Source organism: Pimephales promelas, chromosome 10 (genome assembly GCF_988280905.1).
Source record: "Pimephales promelas chromosome 10, fPimPro1.hap1.1, whole genome shotgun sequence".
Classification (NCBI taxonomy): domain Eukaryota; kingdom Metazoa; phylum Chordata; class Actinopteri; order Cypriniformes; family Leuciscidae; genus Pimephales; species Pimephales promelas.
The window spans coordinates 22,931,590-22,948,751 of record NC_142778.1 but is presented as its reverse complement, the minus strand read 5'-3'; the positions used below and the strand labels follow the sequence as shown (position 1 = coordinate 22,948,751).

General features: G+C 40.0%; 1 protein-coding gene across 2 annotated transcripts in view; it reads left to right on the top strand.

Annotated features, from left to right (window-relative positions):
* The first annotated feature begins 506 nt into the window (after positions 1-506).
* The window catches only part of grm3 (glutamate receptor, metabotropic 3), a 46,810-nt gene continuing 30,154 nt past the window's right edge, over positions 507-17,162 (top strand). For both annotated transcript variants that reach the window (XM_039650529.2, XM_039650528.2), the window contains exon 1: positions 507-683. The gene's annotated coding sequence lies outside the window, so the exon portion shown is untranslated. The remainder of the gene's footprint in view (positions 684-17,162) is intronic.

Here is a 17,162-nt window from a genome sequence, read left to right as displayed (position 1 = left end):
TGGGCTGAGCTCATTTCACGCAGAGCTGCTGACACCCCCACTCATAACCCATCAGTGTTTTGGTACATTTAAACATGGATTTATTAGATCTGAAAAATCGTAGATATGCAATTCATAATGTTGATCTATGCATTAATATAACTAACGCCCAATTATGACTGAGGACAGAATCATAGCGCACACCTGAGACCCTGACCATGTGCTCTTGTTGGTAATTTTTGTTGAACTCTCTCTCTCTTTACCCATCGCCCTCCCAAATGCATTATCCGTAGCTGATCTTTATGCGTTGGAGCGTGCAACTCGTATTAATTGTTTAAAGGTGAGTTTTATCTCTTTGGCCAATAAAAAATGCATCCTCTCCAGATCGATTGTTGTTGCTAGGAGACAGAAGCATCCTGAGGCAAGGCACCATCCCGAACGCCAGACGTGTGTGTTTGTCTACTACAGCAACGGCACTATTTCTCTCTCTCCCTCCTCTGTTCCCCCCCCCCTCTCTCTCTCTCTCTCTCTCTCTCTCTCTCTCTCTCTCTCTCTCATCCTCCGATGAGTGAGGACAGTGTTGTCAGCCTCTCTGCTGCGCTTCCCGCGTGCGGACCCACAGTTACGGAGTTAAGGAACAGTTTGAAATACGGCAAAGAAGAGGAAACATACAAGGCTGCCAACAAAAGGAATATTTAACAGAGGTAAGGCTTTTTTTTTTTCGCATAGAATTTTAAATGAGCTTTGCTGCTGTTTTATAACACTGAAGAGAGATGGTATGGGAAATAATACAAAAAAATAAAAAGAAATTATGTTGTAGATAAGCCAAAGTGCAGAGCTGGGCTTCATGAAACAGCGCTGATTTGATATCAGTCATTTATGGTCATACGGTAATGTGTAAAAATGTGGGCAAAACAATATTTGCACGCGTTTTAAAACTTACATATGGGGTTTAAAATGTTCAAAACGACACTTTTCAACACCAGGCTTGTAAGAGAAAACTTTGCATGCTCTTCAGCGCATCCCAACCATGTCTTTTAGTGATGCGTATTGGTTCACATAAATGCCATGTGTAAAAGTCTTTAACCACTTTGCACTTCAAAGTGAATCAAAGCACACTGGGTAAAATGTTTTATAGGTATTTATCTGTTTGAAGTATTTTGTGGCATCACATTTTATGCATAATATTAATGTTCCAAAGCATGGCAGATTACAGGTCAAAACTGATGGGGATACTCCGGAAAAAAATGCTCAGAAGTTTTCTAGGACCTCTGGCTCTTGCATTTATTTTTATAAAAAAATTGTATTTACATGTGGTTGTTCCAAGATATCTAAAAAGTGATAGCGTTGATTTTTGTTCAAAGATACAATTTAAAACCCTTAGATTGTAAAGGTTTCTGAACTTATGGGGTTTGTTGTTGCTGGTGACTGAAAGGCTACAGGGTTGTTCATGAATCATTGTGCTCTTAATTAAAAAGATTTTGGTTTCATCAGGAGGACTGTCCCCATGACTTTACCTGTAAATCACTTTGGATACTAAATATCAAATAATAGACCAACTTCCAATTAGTCTCTTTTTTGCAACCATGCTGTTAGCTTAAGCAGCTGTGCTTCAGACTTCACCTGGATCTGTAAAATAACCAGAGAAAAGACCAGGATGATTCATAATTTATTGCGTCGGGGGTCTGCGCTGAATTTTAATATCACTGTTGCGTTAGGTTGGAGCAATGAATGTTGTGGTGAGATGTGAGGTTGTAAAGCCTAATGACGATCTGATATTCTGCACGCAACACAGGTGTGGCTTTAACTCGTTTGGAATGATAATTAGCACAAGTAGTTAACCTGAAGAACACTACAGAAAAGAGTACACACATGTGGACGGGCTTTCACTTCAACTCAACCACTGATAAAAGCAAAGAATATCTGTGTCGTCCAGGGTGCATTGGAGAGTGAGTCATTAAAAGTCTACAAATGATGCACCCATTTCATGCACCTGTTTCATAAATACATTTCTATAAGAATACTAAAAAGTATTGTATATATATATAGTCTTTATTTATTTGTTCTCCATTTTTCACTGTGACCAAGAGTTTCCGCCATTGCAACACATTTCGTGACGACTGAAAAACAGTTGTGTGGCTTGTGTGTTAATGTTGGTTTGCTAAAGAAATCATTGTTATTGGACTGAAGGCGCTGGCCTTGAATACACAGGACCACCCTGTTGAAATGCCTGAGAGTGTATTGTGTGTAAAGCTTACAACGCATACGCTCTATAACCATGCATACTGTATTATTTCACAGCATATAATAAAACTGCACACGTTCATGAGCACACAATAGGCGTGTGCTAATTAGCATGCGTCAAAGTTGTTATTTAAACTGCCTGTTGGGATTTGCGTGATTTTATGCATGTGTTCATGCAAGCGTGCTTCTCTCCATCGGCATGCATGTTTGTGCATTGGGCAGTTTTGTATATGCATGTATGTGTGGGAGTTTAAATTAGTGAGATGCAGGAAGGCCTTTTATGAGACCTGACGGTGATACATTTACTGAATATGATGCGTTAAATTGCTGTGCATTAATAATTAGCCTTTCAATAGTGTGGTCCTTTCAGCGCATTTAAACAAAATCTTCCACTCGCACATATGCTGGCTATCTGTCAGTTAAATGAGCGTTAAATGAGACTGAGATCTCACTCTGTTACAAGTGCATTAAATATCACTTCTAGAAGATGACATTAAGTAAACATAAAGTAGCTATGGATATTTTGCTGTCGGGCGACCACCAAAAACATTTTCGAACAACCTAAAACATGCAACAAACAGCATTACAAGTCCAAGCCAAAAATGGCAGCCATGTAAACCACAGTGAACACAGCTAAAGTATTTGTGAGTTCAGTGATGCAGAAGCTGTTTATCTCCATAAGCGTTAAACATCCTGAGTGCTTATATTTTTCTTCCTCCTACGCATGTTTTCTCTCTCCGCTTAGGAAGTCTACCTTTGTTAGACTGCGTTTTTCCCTGCGACGAAGCCCATGGGTGCAGAGCTCTGTTAGAAATTCTGCTTTAGTAAGAGACTCCAAGGCCCCATCAAGCTTTCAAAAGCCTTGCCTTCATATTCATTAATATGGAAAGAGTATGGACCTGAAAACTAAAGATGCCATCACTGCGCTGTATATTCTTACAAACGCTGCACAGGTATGCTGCACGGTTGCACATGCATGCATGCGAACGCACAATTCCAAAGCGTTTCCCTCTTCTCTACATGCCAAAATATTGCATTTGCTTTCAAAGACATCCTTGTGAATGAGCAAAAGAGTAGCGTTAGATCATAATGAGCAAATGCAGTGTATGTGTGTGCCAGAGTGTGGCGCTCCCGCTGAAAGTGATTTATAAAGTAGGCTAGCCTCCTCAGACTCCTTCAAAACAACAATTCCGTTGGATAAGTCATGCATCAAATCAATAAAGAGATGTTTGAGTGTGTGTGTCTGTCTGTGTGCATGCGGAGAGAAAGTGATAGTGATATGCAGAGATTTCAGCAGTCTGGCAGTCCCACTCGCTGCCAAGTGAATCCATTTCTGAGCAAAAAGAACAGCTTTGTAGTTTTTTTTTTCTGTTTTGGAGGAGCAGCATTGCTGCAGAACACTTCTACACTCTACAATCTCACATTTACAAAGTAAACTGACTCTCAAACCAGATGCTAACACATTATGATAAAAATATTCAAGAACTGAATGGTTTTCCCTGGTGCAGCCCAACAGTAGAGGGTGTCGATTATGTCGATTACGTTATTTTGGTGGTAAAATATACAAGGGCAATACAACAACGAAGGTCATAACCTTTCATGTGGGAACATTTCATTCTTACGTAAAACACAAAGGATGTAATCTTAAAGAATATCCTGGCTACGTTTTTGACTATAGTGAAAGTGTCAAGCTGTCAAGCTCCAAAATGACAAATAAATACCATAAAAGTATAATAAAAGTGTAAAAATGTACTTGTCTTTTTTTATTTAAAAAAAAATTATTTTATATCTGATCTTCTTAAAGGTGCAGTGTGTGATTTTTAGCAGCATCTAGCGGTTCAGTTGCGAGTTGCACTAAGTGCACTGCTCACCCCTCCCAAGCTACGGTGGCTAAAATGGGACAAACGTATCGTCGTCTGAGACAGCAGAGAATAGCCAGAGTAAGCCGAGAGTGTGTAAGATTGTCACTGTTTCTGTACCACAGTCCATTATAAACCACATCATGGATAAAGTTTACAAAACCATAGTCAGGTGAGGATCAAGGGTTTTCATATATAATATAATAATAGTAATCAGCTGATTGTCTCACAAACGTAACCAGCACATTTCTCCCTACATAGCAAACCCATAATACAGCGAGGGAGAAGAACCACATGAAACTGTACAACTATATATTTTTTCTAACAGGGTAGTAAAATTTTAGCTGGCTAAATGTGAGCTGTTACCATAGACTGTAAAAAATATGGACAAAGCGTCTGTGACGTCACCCATAGACTCTCTGAAGAACGGGTTTGAAGCTGTTTATGGCGGGCGCCATACTGGAAAATCTTGGAAAATACAAATTACAAAAGTTTCAGAAAGAATACAGAGGTGGTATGATGTGTTGTGTCAGATCATGGCCGAGACGTCAAATTTACTCGGCGCAGCCCATTATCAGCTGTCAATCAAAGTTAACCGCTCTTATTTGTCATACGTTTTAAATATGATCTAAATATGATCTAAACTAACGAGTTAGAAAAAAATTCACCCCCCTCACAGTTGTCAGGCACGCGGAACCTATCGAAAAATACAATAAAAGTCCATGGGACCAAACTGTAAACATATGAATTTATGCTGTGAAAATGGACATTATAACATGACGTCTATGGATATTTACTCCCTTTTGGGACCAGCCTCTAGTGGATTTGAGATGTATTGCAGTTTATCGCACTTCCGGGTAGGCTTCATTTTTCAGATTAGAATGTTGCTGCTTGGCTGTTACTGTGGCAGAGCTGGTTAAAGCGTAACGCCTTGTTTAAACGACGCGTCTGCATGAGCCAAAAGGTGCATGCTGCAAAAATGACGTGAATAGTCTGCACACCTCCGCATCCCATAGACACAATTTTCTACACACAATAGGCCTTTTTTGTCTGATTTTGAAAACTCTTCACGATCGACTTAAAATGCTTCCAAGATCAACTTGTCAACCACAAACGAGGGGTTGGTGACTCCTGTAACGTACTGTTTACAGTCAATGACAAGAGTACTAATCAGATGATTGTCTCAAAAATGTTACGGTTAATTAAGTTCTTTATACACCACTGAAAACATAGTTATTGATGTCATATTGCATTTCTGTTAATAGATGCTCAAAATTTTTACACATTGCACCTTTAATAAATCAGTTCAGAAATCCGATCTGAACTATTCATTCACAAATCAGACTGATCTAGCTAGTTGTAATTTTAAAGAGTTACCAGTGCATTATGTTTTATTTATTATTTCAAATGACTGTTTTTTTTTGTTTTGTTTTTGTTTTTTTAATTCAGGGTTATGAGTTTGTAACCACATCAAGGAAATTCAAATAGTTCTAAATAGCACCAGATCAAAGTTCTCTGGATTGTAACCTACAGTAAATAATGTCAAAATACTTTCTGGTGCAGTACAGTAAATTTCAAGAAGGCTAAAACAATGGAAATGAAAAGACTAGGATATGCAGAGTCAAGATATGCTGCAGCACCACGCTAGCTGATATTTATGGTCAACTCACGGAGGTGTATGGATGCAATTTTATGTCCTAGAATTATATCCTGGAAATATACTTATATGACCAATGAACAGCTGCGCCGATACACTGTGGCACTTATATGAGCATCCTAAGTTGCGAAGGTGTCATTTTCCAATCCTGAAATGTGTCCAGATCACATTTCAAAACAAGAAAAGCAGTACATATTCTTGTAAAAAATAAATGTTATCTTATTTTTAGTAAAAAGTGAAAATTCTGTGATCATTTACTCACCCTCACCTGGTCTTCTTTCTTCTGTGAAACACAAAATGAAATATTAGTTTATTTAAAATAATTTATTTTTATTGCAAAGTATTAAAGATAAAAAAACATAAGATCCACCCAGTATTTGGGCACACTCTAGATTAGGGTCCAATTTTTACTATTAACTAACTTTTAACTATGACTTTTGCCTTAGTAAACTTCTGAATACTGCTTATTAATAGTTTGTAAGGTAGGTCATGAAGAATAAGGCATTCTTAAGAATAAGAATAAGTATTAAAGGATTAGTTCACTTTTGAAAAAAAACTTTTGCTGATAATTTACTCACCCCCATGTCATCCAAGATGTCCATGTCTTTCTTTCCTCAGTCAAAAAGAAATTAAGGTTTTTGATGAAAACCTTCCAGGATTTTTCTCCACATAATGGACTTCAATGGGAACCAGACAGTCCAAGGTCCAAAAGACAGTTAATAACAGTTTCAGATGCAGCTTCAAATGTCTTTAAACGACAACAGACGATGAATAAAGGTCTTATCATGCGAAACGATCGGTTATTTCAAAACTTATTCCAAAAATGTAACGTTTCTAAGGACAAATGCTAGCCTTGCTCTATTCTGTAAGGCGCGTTTGTAACGTCACGTAATACGTAATTACGTTCAAAAGTTCACGGGCGACGTAGCCAGAAGTACAGAGTCAGTGTTTACAAGTTGAACGCATAGGTTGAACGTGCAAACTAACTCAAACGTCGTTTACAAAAAAGGAATTAAAAGGTAAAACAACGATGTCGGACAATTTTGATTCTGTGACCGTGACCTTTTGAACGTAATTACGTATTACGTGACGTTACAAACGCGCCTCACAGAATAGACCAAGGCTAGCATTTGAAGAGTTCAGATGCAAAAGCCTCTAAATGCCATTTGAAATTTTCTTCTTTAATGATGATTTTTAACAAACTTGTATATTTAAGTTCAGTAATTTCACTTAAATTGAAATGATAATTATCTATTAATTGTTATTTAAGTGAAATTACTGAACTTAAATATACAAGTTTGATAAAAATCATCATTAAAGATGAAAATTTCAAATGGCATTTAGAGGCTTTTGCATCTGAACTCTTCATTTGTCCTTAGAAAAGTTACATTTTTGGAATAAGCTTTGAAATAACCGATCGTTTCGCATGATAAGACCCTTATTCATCGTCTGATATCGTTTAAAGACATTTGAAGCTGCATCTGAAACTGTTATTAACTGTCTTTTGGACCTTGGACCATCTGGTTCCCATGTGAGTCCATTATCTTGAGAAAAATCCTGGAATGTTTTCATCAAAAACCTTAATTTCTTTTCAAATGAGGAAAGAAAGACATGGACGATGGGGATGAGTAAATTATCAGCAAAAGTTTTCAAAAGTGAACTAATCCTTTAATAAACTGCCAATATCCTAGGTATGCTAATAAGCAACTAGTTAATGGTTAAAAATGGACCCTTAACTAATGCGTCACAGCTTATTTACTGGAAAAGCCACATTCGTACAGCCTTCGTACAGTAGTTCAGTTTTGGGGTATGAACAGTGGATTCAGAATTTGCCTTAAAATTCCCTTTCAGCGCATGTTGAGTGACTGAAGCAGACTACATCTGAAACGAGCGCAACACACATCTCTCCTAGACTGGAATGAAGACTTTCTAATGATAGTAATTACTGACAGCGACGGCTTGGCAGGAGAGATCACAGTTTGACTGAAAAAGTTTGGGCATGTAGCCCAAAACGAAACTAACTACTTTTTTAGGAGTCTACAGATGATTGTTTCAGAAGATTGATCTATTGTGTGTGTGTGTGTGTGTGTGTGTGTGTGTGTGTGTCTAAATAAATGATGTGTTTTATCAGCTTCAGTCTATGGTTCCTGACAGCGCTTCTCTAAGTCACCACTGCAGGGCCACTTTCCCCGCTGAGTCACAACATCCTGACATACACTTTATCTCCCTGCTCTCTCCGACTTCACTGAATATCTTAATCCATAGAATGTGATTAATAGCAAACTCACTCAACACCATTTTGTATCTCAGGAAATGTGGTTTGCTTTCAGATCATGCAAAAGTCTTAATAAAACACATTGTGTAGGTCACTCTGTCTTGCAGCACTCGTCCCCGTGCACGGATTTGCTGCGTTTGCCGTTTTTCCCGGCTATACCTCAGTGTCGGGTTTATGGATCAGTGGCCTTACAGCTGTTAGAAGAGCACTTTTAATATTTAATTGTGTCCCTCCCCTATGGCATCAAACAAATGGATTCAGCAGCAATATAATATAACATAAATACTATGTGTCATCAAAACAATCAACATATAAACTGGAATTTTACAAAAGTAACACTGGAGCTGTGAAAAGATTGAAATTGGACAAAAGTTTAAAAAAAATTTGACTTTTGCCTAAATAAAAAAGGTCCATTCATTTAAATGGCATGGCACTTGATGAGCTCACACTATATCTAAACAAAATAAATAAATAAAATGAAATGATGTCTGTTGATGCCTAAATCTAGCTTACACATTTACCCCAATTTTTCAGGCTAATTGTAGTAATGTCAGATCAGACCCGTTTGCCCAATAGTGGCAAGACCCATATGTGTATAATGTTTAACCGACACTCATTTAGGTGGGTTTCTCCCATCTCCATACAACGTCACTTCTGTCTTTCACTGCCCTGACAAGAACGTTGGTCTCCTTGGCTGTGAACCACTCCTTGCGCTCACCTGGTAAATTCGCCATAATAATAACAATCCGCCACGCAACATGTGCACCTGCTCTTAAAGGGTATGTTGGATGACAGTCACGAACCACACACTCGAGAGAGAGATCAAAATGCAATGATTTTAATGGGTAATCCGTACTCACAAACTAGTTCAGGCAGAGGTCAAAAATCCAGGCAAGCAGTCCAAAACAAGAAACAAAACACAAGGTAGACAGAACGAGTAAATACTACCTACCTAAAAACAAGGACTCCATAGGAAACACTAACACAGACAGGGTATTTAACAAGGAACTCACAATGAATGACAAGGAACAGCTGGATACAATAATTATGAGGAACAGCTGAGTGCAATGAAGAGTGATAGGTACAGACAAGGATTGTGGGGAATGCAGTTCCAGAGTGAATGGTGACAGAATGGGGAAAGAGAGCTCTAGTGGACACTAAGGGTACTCAAACCAGACACTGTGACAATGACGCTCTGATTGGTTTATTTCACATTACGCCCAAACCACACCCATGAATAATGAAGCTATTTCAGACCAACCCCTTTTAAACTTGCGTCGGGCGCTAGAGTCATTTAGCCCATCGGTAAAATAGTAACAGCACCCAAGACCCGCCCAAAAAAGTTACAAGTACTTGATACTTGCATTTCAGATCGTTAAAATAGGGCACCTGGCCTTTATTATGCATCACTGCCAACTTTCCCTCAAGTGGGCGTGGTTTCAGCGCAGTCAGCAGACACGCCCCCAGTGTTTGAGTGCAGAGAATACTTCTAATTCTTTCAAGACTTTGATAGCTTATTTTATGTACTTGCCGGCTTTTTTATCATTCCAATTTGGCTGGGTGGGTAATAACACATTTTTCTGTGGTGTGACAAACTCAGAACACATACTTAATTTTGACTTTACATGGAAATTAAAAATAACAGAGCCCAAACTAAATTCAATTGATATGTATTGAAATGTTTTAGCACAGTATAAATATAATATTTGATTTTATTCAGCACTTAAAGTTGTAACCTATACAAATTTGCACATAAGGCAGTTTTTATATTAATCTTCCATGTGTTTTTTTGGTCTATTCTTTGATAAATATTTAAGTGATGTCAATAATGACAGCTTTGCGCAAACATACATTACTTTAACAGGTCAATAATGAATCTATAGTACACAAATGCTCCAATCTAGAGTTTAGCTAACTAACTTACTGACACTAAATGGCTTTCCTGGGGTAAATGTAGCAGTATGACGTTTTTACAAGCTGTTTTTTTGTCTTTCCACGGTTGAAACATGAATACATGAGAGATGATGCATTTCAGTAAGTTGTAGCCTACTTTATCTTTCAACATACCTTCTGTTCCGAAGGTATATTCCGTGCTATAGGCTACAAGTAAAGTGGAAGTGGCCATGTGTGTTGTCACTTGAACTGATGCGATCCATCAGGACACATCAAGAGGTGCCAAAACGGTATTAATGGTGCATTCGCGTGCTATGGAAAATGGATATTTTTATATATATGAACGTGAAACACTGCAGAACACTGATTGGTTAAACAGAATCGTCACTACCAGCGCCATTGTATTTGCAACGCGAGAAACCGAACCTGCTAGATTTAAATATCTAGTAACAGCCTCCACTAGTGACTGCTTTTAAACTAATCCCACACACTTTAAAGCGGTACTAACTGCAGTGGAAAAGCAACAGAGCTAAAGCAAACCTAAGCTGATGGGACAGTGTTGTTAGCAAATAGAATTAGCAGCATCTTGAGCATTTTGGGTTATTTTACCCAAAAATTTTATTTCTGTCATTAATCGCCCTCATATTGTGAGAATATTGTGAGAAGCACACTTGTGCTCAACAAGCTGCACAATTTGAGGCATAATTCATGTCTGCAGTATGAACAAAGCAGGACTATTTCCACTCCAAACTAATTTCCTAAAGCAAGCATCACCACTGGTCATACTGGTTAGGGATTTGAACAAACTCCTTAAGGTTGCTTTAGCACTAGCTTTTGCCATTTAGCACTAAACAAAACTCAACCAATTTTCCACACATTTCAAAGACCTTTTTGCAGGACAATTCATGCAGCATCTACAAGTGATTTGAGATTGAACCTACAGTCTTTTAATAAGCAGACCAGAACCATTAAGATACAAACATCCTAAGCACAAATGCCTTGTGTTAAAGCATGGGAAACAAATGAAGAGCTCTCTGGCTCTGAATAGCTACTTCCTTTAGCGGGGATTGATGGTCATGGTCCATTGGGCATGTGAGTGTGTTGTGGTGCCAGGTTTCAAGCTTAGTACCACCCCCCTGAAAGAACTCATGTGAAGAACTCAAGTGGATCTTTTAGTCCTACTTAGCGATTCGCTTCTATAGTGGGAATGCATTCCTACAGAACCTCACATAACATAAAAGCAGAGACAAAGAACACAAATACGTTTAACCTAACCATAATTATTAAACCTCTGTGTGTAACTCTATTACATGGTTTACCGCTCAGACTTTTGCTTGGAGAATGATAAAACAGGGAAAAAATTCTAGACCATTTGTAGACACCAAAATATCATAGAGACTGGAGACTTATACTTTTTAAAGTCTTCCCAAAGTTATTCAGACGCAACCAAAATACAGCTACCCAGAACATAGCAACCACCTACTAATGGCATATAGCAATTATCATATAAAACCATAGCAACTACATAGCAACATGCTAAAATGAAAAAAATTGTGGATAATATAATATAATATTTGGATAATATTTTAGTTTTTTATTCATATTTTGTATTTTCTTTAACTAGACAACTATTTCAACACAACAAAAATCTCACAACACATTAGCAACTGCATAGCAACACATAGCAACCACCTACTAACATATCAACCTCATAGCAATGTGCTAAAAAGGACCCAGAACACCTTAGTAATTGCATAGCAACACCCTAGCAACAGTCAACAGTCTCTATGACATTCTGGTGTCTATATGATTGGTAGTGCATTAGTTACTAAAACCCCAACAGTTATGTAATCACAAAATATTTGCAACTGCATAGCAACATCCTAGCAACCACCAATAAAACCCTAGGAACCACCAACTATGTTGTTGCAATAACAGACAACACCATATCAACAAGCTAAACATGATTTAGAATATCTTAGCAACTGCATAGCAACAACCTAACAACCACTTAACACCATAGCATTGCTTTGGAAAGGCATGTTCGGTGTGTGCGCACTATCAAGAGGATTTTATTTTCAAGCGCTCAAGTCACTCACACATGCACTGTTGTACGCGCACCATCCACGAGGTCACAAATTTGGGCTGCACACTAACGGGGTGTGTGGATGTCCACGCACCTTCTTGATGACTAAAATGACCTCACACGGATAGTGGACGGACAAAGTATATTTTGAGCTTAACAGTGACAACTGTATCAACAGACATAACTGACGAATTGTACATGACCTCAACTAGATCAACACACGGTGACTTTAAAGAGATTTAGATGACAACAGAGGTTCTTAATGAGCTGTATCTGGTATCAGACACATCAGTGAATGATATGTCCTCCATGCGTAATTTGTCTTTCTCTTTATTTCTAAAACCATGTGCTGGCTTAATGTAGTGCGCAGTGGTAATGTCCTCCCTTGATCTGCTTTGCTGATTGGCAGATGAATCGATTGGCATGCTGGTTAAGACTCTCCGGTGCCTCTTTTGGTGCGTTTCATCATCAGAGAAGTTACTCTCAGAAAGGACGAGTCATCAAAGCCTCTGATGCACATTACAACATTGCAAATGTGAGTTCTGACAGATGATTGGAAGATGTCAAATGTCTCAGCCAATCATGAGTTCTCATTTTGCTGCAATAAAATGCTATTTGCTTTCGCTACATGCATAACTGAATGTGTCAAATATTTTATTCTAAAAAGTCGTCTTGTTGGTTTTGCTTTAAATTCATGACACTCTACTGTAGGTATAAAAAAAACTAAAGTTACATAGTTGACTCGTTTTAGGGTCTATTTTATTTGTACACATTCTTAATAACAACTAAACTTTGTGCTTTTGTAAAATAAGAAAACAAACTTTCTGTCATCTCAGTCTTTGTGAAATTCTTTCTGAAACACATCACAAAAAAGAACCAACACTCAGCGAATAGTTGCCACACAGACATAAGAAAATTGTCTATAGAAAGCTAGAAATGGCTAACAATTATTCTCTGATTATGTAATCTGTATGAAATCAACGAGAGTACAATCTTTCCCATCTGAGCTCATTAAGCACAAATGTCAAGGCATATCAAAACATCTCCAGGGCCCAAAACCCCCGTCAGACCACAGAGGGTTAAAATAACTCTAAAGTGAAAAGTTAAAGTGATCATTTTACATTTATATATTTATAAACACAGCTTTGCTGGAAAAAAATGGCTTACAATATACTTTATTATTTTCAACCCATTTTAACTGATGTTTCCACTATATGGTACCATAAATCATTCTCACAATTTCAACAATTCCTCATCTGTGTAAGCCAACTACATAATGTTTTTGGTGACATATTTAATTTACAGAAACAATGCTACAATACATCACAGAAAAGCAAATTTTTAAGTTTGAAAGGCATAAAACATATCGGTTACCTAAAGTAACCTTGGTTCACTCTAGAAGAGGAAGCGAGTATTGTGTAAGTTAGCTTACGCTATTTGAAAGAATATTCTTTGAGATATTGAAGCCAAAAAATTATCCTTAATTTTTGTATTCATTGTCACTGCAGTGCAGCAGCTAGCAGACCTAGAGCAGGCTGTCTAAAGTGCTCATAGGCTGCCCTGCGGGAACTATAGCAGCCTACCACTGAGCCCGACGTGACGTCACGTCCATTGAAGGGTGCTCGAAGCCTTCACAGCGTCATAGCCCGCCAGTATGGGCATGGCTTAGCATATATAAGCAGGGCTCGTAGGCTGATTCTCTGGTTTTCATCGACTGAAGCGAAGTCGCTTGTGGCGAGAGCACGGCAGGTTATGCAATACTCGTTCCCTCTTCTAGAGAGAATGAGGTTACTGTACGTTAGGTAACCGATACGTACTCTTACAAGAGTTTCTCTCGTATTGCGTAAGTTAGCTTAGGCTACGGGAACCCTTTGACAAAGCCGTGCGTGCCAAGCATCCACTCCATGAGTCCCCGAGTCAAGGAACAAGATAAGTGGAAAATTGGGGGCCAGCATAGCGGGCTGACGTATATATACATATATGCACCCCATGGGAAATGCAGAGCAGTACAGCCTGTCTGACATATAGTGCCCATTATAGTGCGGCCCAACCAGAAGTGCTTAGTTACATGATCGTGGATCATACACACTATTAGACTGAAAATTTTAGCCTGCAAGGCAGGAACTTCCAGGTTATAAAACCTCACAAATGTAGACGGAGATGCCCAGGCTACTGCCGTAAAAATGTCATGAATAGAAATTCCACTGGACCATGCCCACGATGAGGCCATGCCTCTAGTGGAATGAGCCCTGATGCCCAAAGGGAACTGCAGATCTTTTGACGCTTAAGCAGCAGCAATAGCGTCCACTATCCATGTGGACAGGCTCTGTTTCGAGGCGGCGAGACCCTTGGTGCACCCACCAAACGAAACAAAAAGCTGCTCTGAGCACCTGAATGGGGCGGAGTGTGCAATGCAAACCCTCAGTGCTCTTATAGGGCAGAGGAGGTTAGTATCGCTCTCACTATATGATCCTGGCAGAGCCAATAGCGGAATGACCCGCACTCTGAAAGGAGTGCCAATCACCTCCGGGACATAGCCATGCCTAGGTTTGAGGATGACTTTAGAGTCATTTGGCCCAAACTCGAAACACGCAACGCATTTTGAGCGAGAGGTTTTTCAGATGCACAGAATCTAATTGTTCAAAAGGTCGGGATATGTTTTTAGGGCCTCCAAGACCAATGAAAGATCCCAGATAGGAACCGATGAGGGTTCATCCTTCTAGCTCCTCTAAGGAAACGGATGACCAGCTCGTTTCTTGCTATTGACTGTCCGTGCGTCGACTCAGCGAATGTTGCGATGGCCGCCAGGTACACTTTGAGCTTGGAGGGGGACCTGCCCTTGTCCAACATCTCTTGAAAGAAGACGAGCACCTGCAAAACCCCACATGTCTGTGGGTTCTGTTGTCTGTCGGTGCACCATTTGGAGAACACAGACCACTTAGACGTGTTGAGCTTTCTAGTAGAGGGAGCTCTGGATTGTGTAATCGTATTCATCACTCCATCTGGCAGGACAATGGGTATCCGTTGATCAACCATGCGTGCAGAGACCAGCGCTCTAGATGGGGATGCCAGATCGTGCCGCAAGCTTAAGAGAGGAGATCTGTTCTCACCAGAATAGGCCACGAGGCTGTAACTGACTGCCACGTCAGCTCCGGGAATCAAATTTGATTCACCCAACGCAGGGCTATAAGGAGCACCTAGTGGTGCGTTTTCCCTGATTCTCTTGATTACCTGTGGCAATAGTGAAATCAGAGGGAAAGCATACAACGGGCGGCTGAGCCAGTGAGTGGCCAGTGAGTGTTGTCTTCTGACGCAAAGAGTTTGACCGCTCTGACTCTGAAAAGGAGTGTTTGGACTGTTAAGGGGGGCAGGGACCATTCTCTCTCCTGTTTAGGGAACATTGTTCCTGGACAGTCTGACTGGGCTGACTGGACAGCTCTCAGCAAGCGCAGATAATGCTGAGACCAAACGAGGAGGCATTCTGTCCCTGCCCTGACGGTTCATGTAGGACACTACAGACATGTTGTTCGAACGGACTAGAACATGGTGGTCCTGTAAAAATGGGAGGAAACGCCTCAGCGCGATCCTGACCGCCAACATTTCCAGACAGTCTATGTGGAGAAGCTTCTCCTGGTCTGACCAAAGGCCGAAGGTCGGTCTGCCCTCGAAGAGTGGGAACCTGAGTTGGATGCATCCGTCGAGATGACTTTTCGATATGAGACAGCTCCCACCATCACACCCCGCTGATACAAGTCGCTTACTAACCAGGGCTGCGCTCTGAGTCACTCAGGTTCGTTTGCAGCCGGTGGTCTAGGCCCGGTGAGACGCATGGGCATTCAGCCAGCGTTGCAGTGGGCACATTGAACTGTAGCGTATAGCCTCGTCTTATTGTAATCAGCACCCATTCTGATACCCCTGGGATAGCTTCCCATGCTTTTATATGTGTAGGTAGGGGTTGAATGGCCTCCGGGTTCTGATCGCCACACTGGGTGGGACCGAGAAACTGAACCAGTGGTACGAGTTTCGCTGAAGAGATGAAAACCAGAGAATCAGCCTCTGAGCCCTGCTTATATACGCTAAGCCACACCCATACTGGCGGGCTATGACGCTGTGAAGGCGCGAGCGCCCTTCATTGGACATGATGTCACGTCGGGCTCAGTGGTAGGCTGCTGCCGTTCCCGCAGGGCAGCCTATGAGCACACTAGACAGCCTGCTCTAGGTCTGCTTAGCTGCTTGCACTGCATTGACAATGAATGTAATTAAGGATAATTTTTTTGGCTTTAATATCTTTAAAAGATAACTTGCGCAATACGAGAGAACCTCTCGTAAGAGAAACACATGCACATGATCAACAAACTTAAAACACAGTGATAGTACAGCACTGGCAAGTGACAGTTCTGTCAACTGGTCTGAAACGCCCTCACATTCGCCCCGGGTCGTTCTTACTGTTGAGACTTGCTATTATTTCTGAATTCTTATACAAGCACAAGTATGCAATTTAATAGAAAGTATGCTGTCCCAGGAGGATCCAGACTCTCTCCAATAAAGACTATTTTCACATAATTGCACCACTACAATAGAGTTCTTCTTTAAAACACGTTGCAACACACTCACTTTAGTCTCTTGAAGCAAGCAAAACAAATTTCATAGTTTTCACGGATGAAGACAATCATTGTAATGAAAGGTTAAAGGTAGTATTTTTTTCCATTCCTTTTTTTGGCACAGGAATTTGGAATTGATTTTTTTGAGCTGACTGTTTGATTTAAGCATGCTGTTAAGGAACTGCCTGCGAGCAAAATCCAATTAAATCCTGAGCCTCTCTGCACCCAAAAAAACGCCTCATACCACTCTTCTGTCCTACCCCTTTTAACTAATTAACATGATTAGCCAAGAGGAACTGCTTAAAGATAGGCTACAGTAGGTGTTTGAGGGAAGGAACGAAAATGCCTGCGACTTCCCACTGCTGAGAAGTTAATGTACTCGGGGGAAATAGGTCCAAATCAGATATTGTTTGATATTGAGCATTTTGATCAATTTCAAGACTAATTTGAATATGTTCAAGGATGAGTTTGACCATAGATTTTGTTGTGGTTCACTTTTTTTCTGCCTCTGTGAGTTACGGCACTCATGAGAAAATGACCCAAGTGGTGCACTATATACAATTTGGTT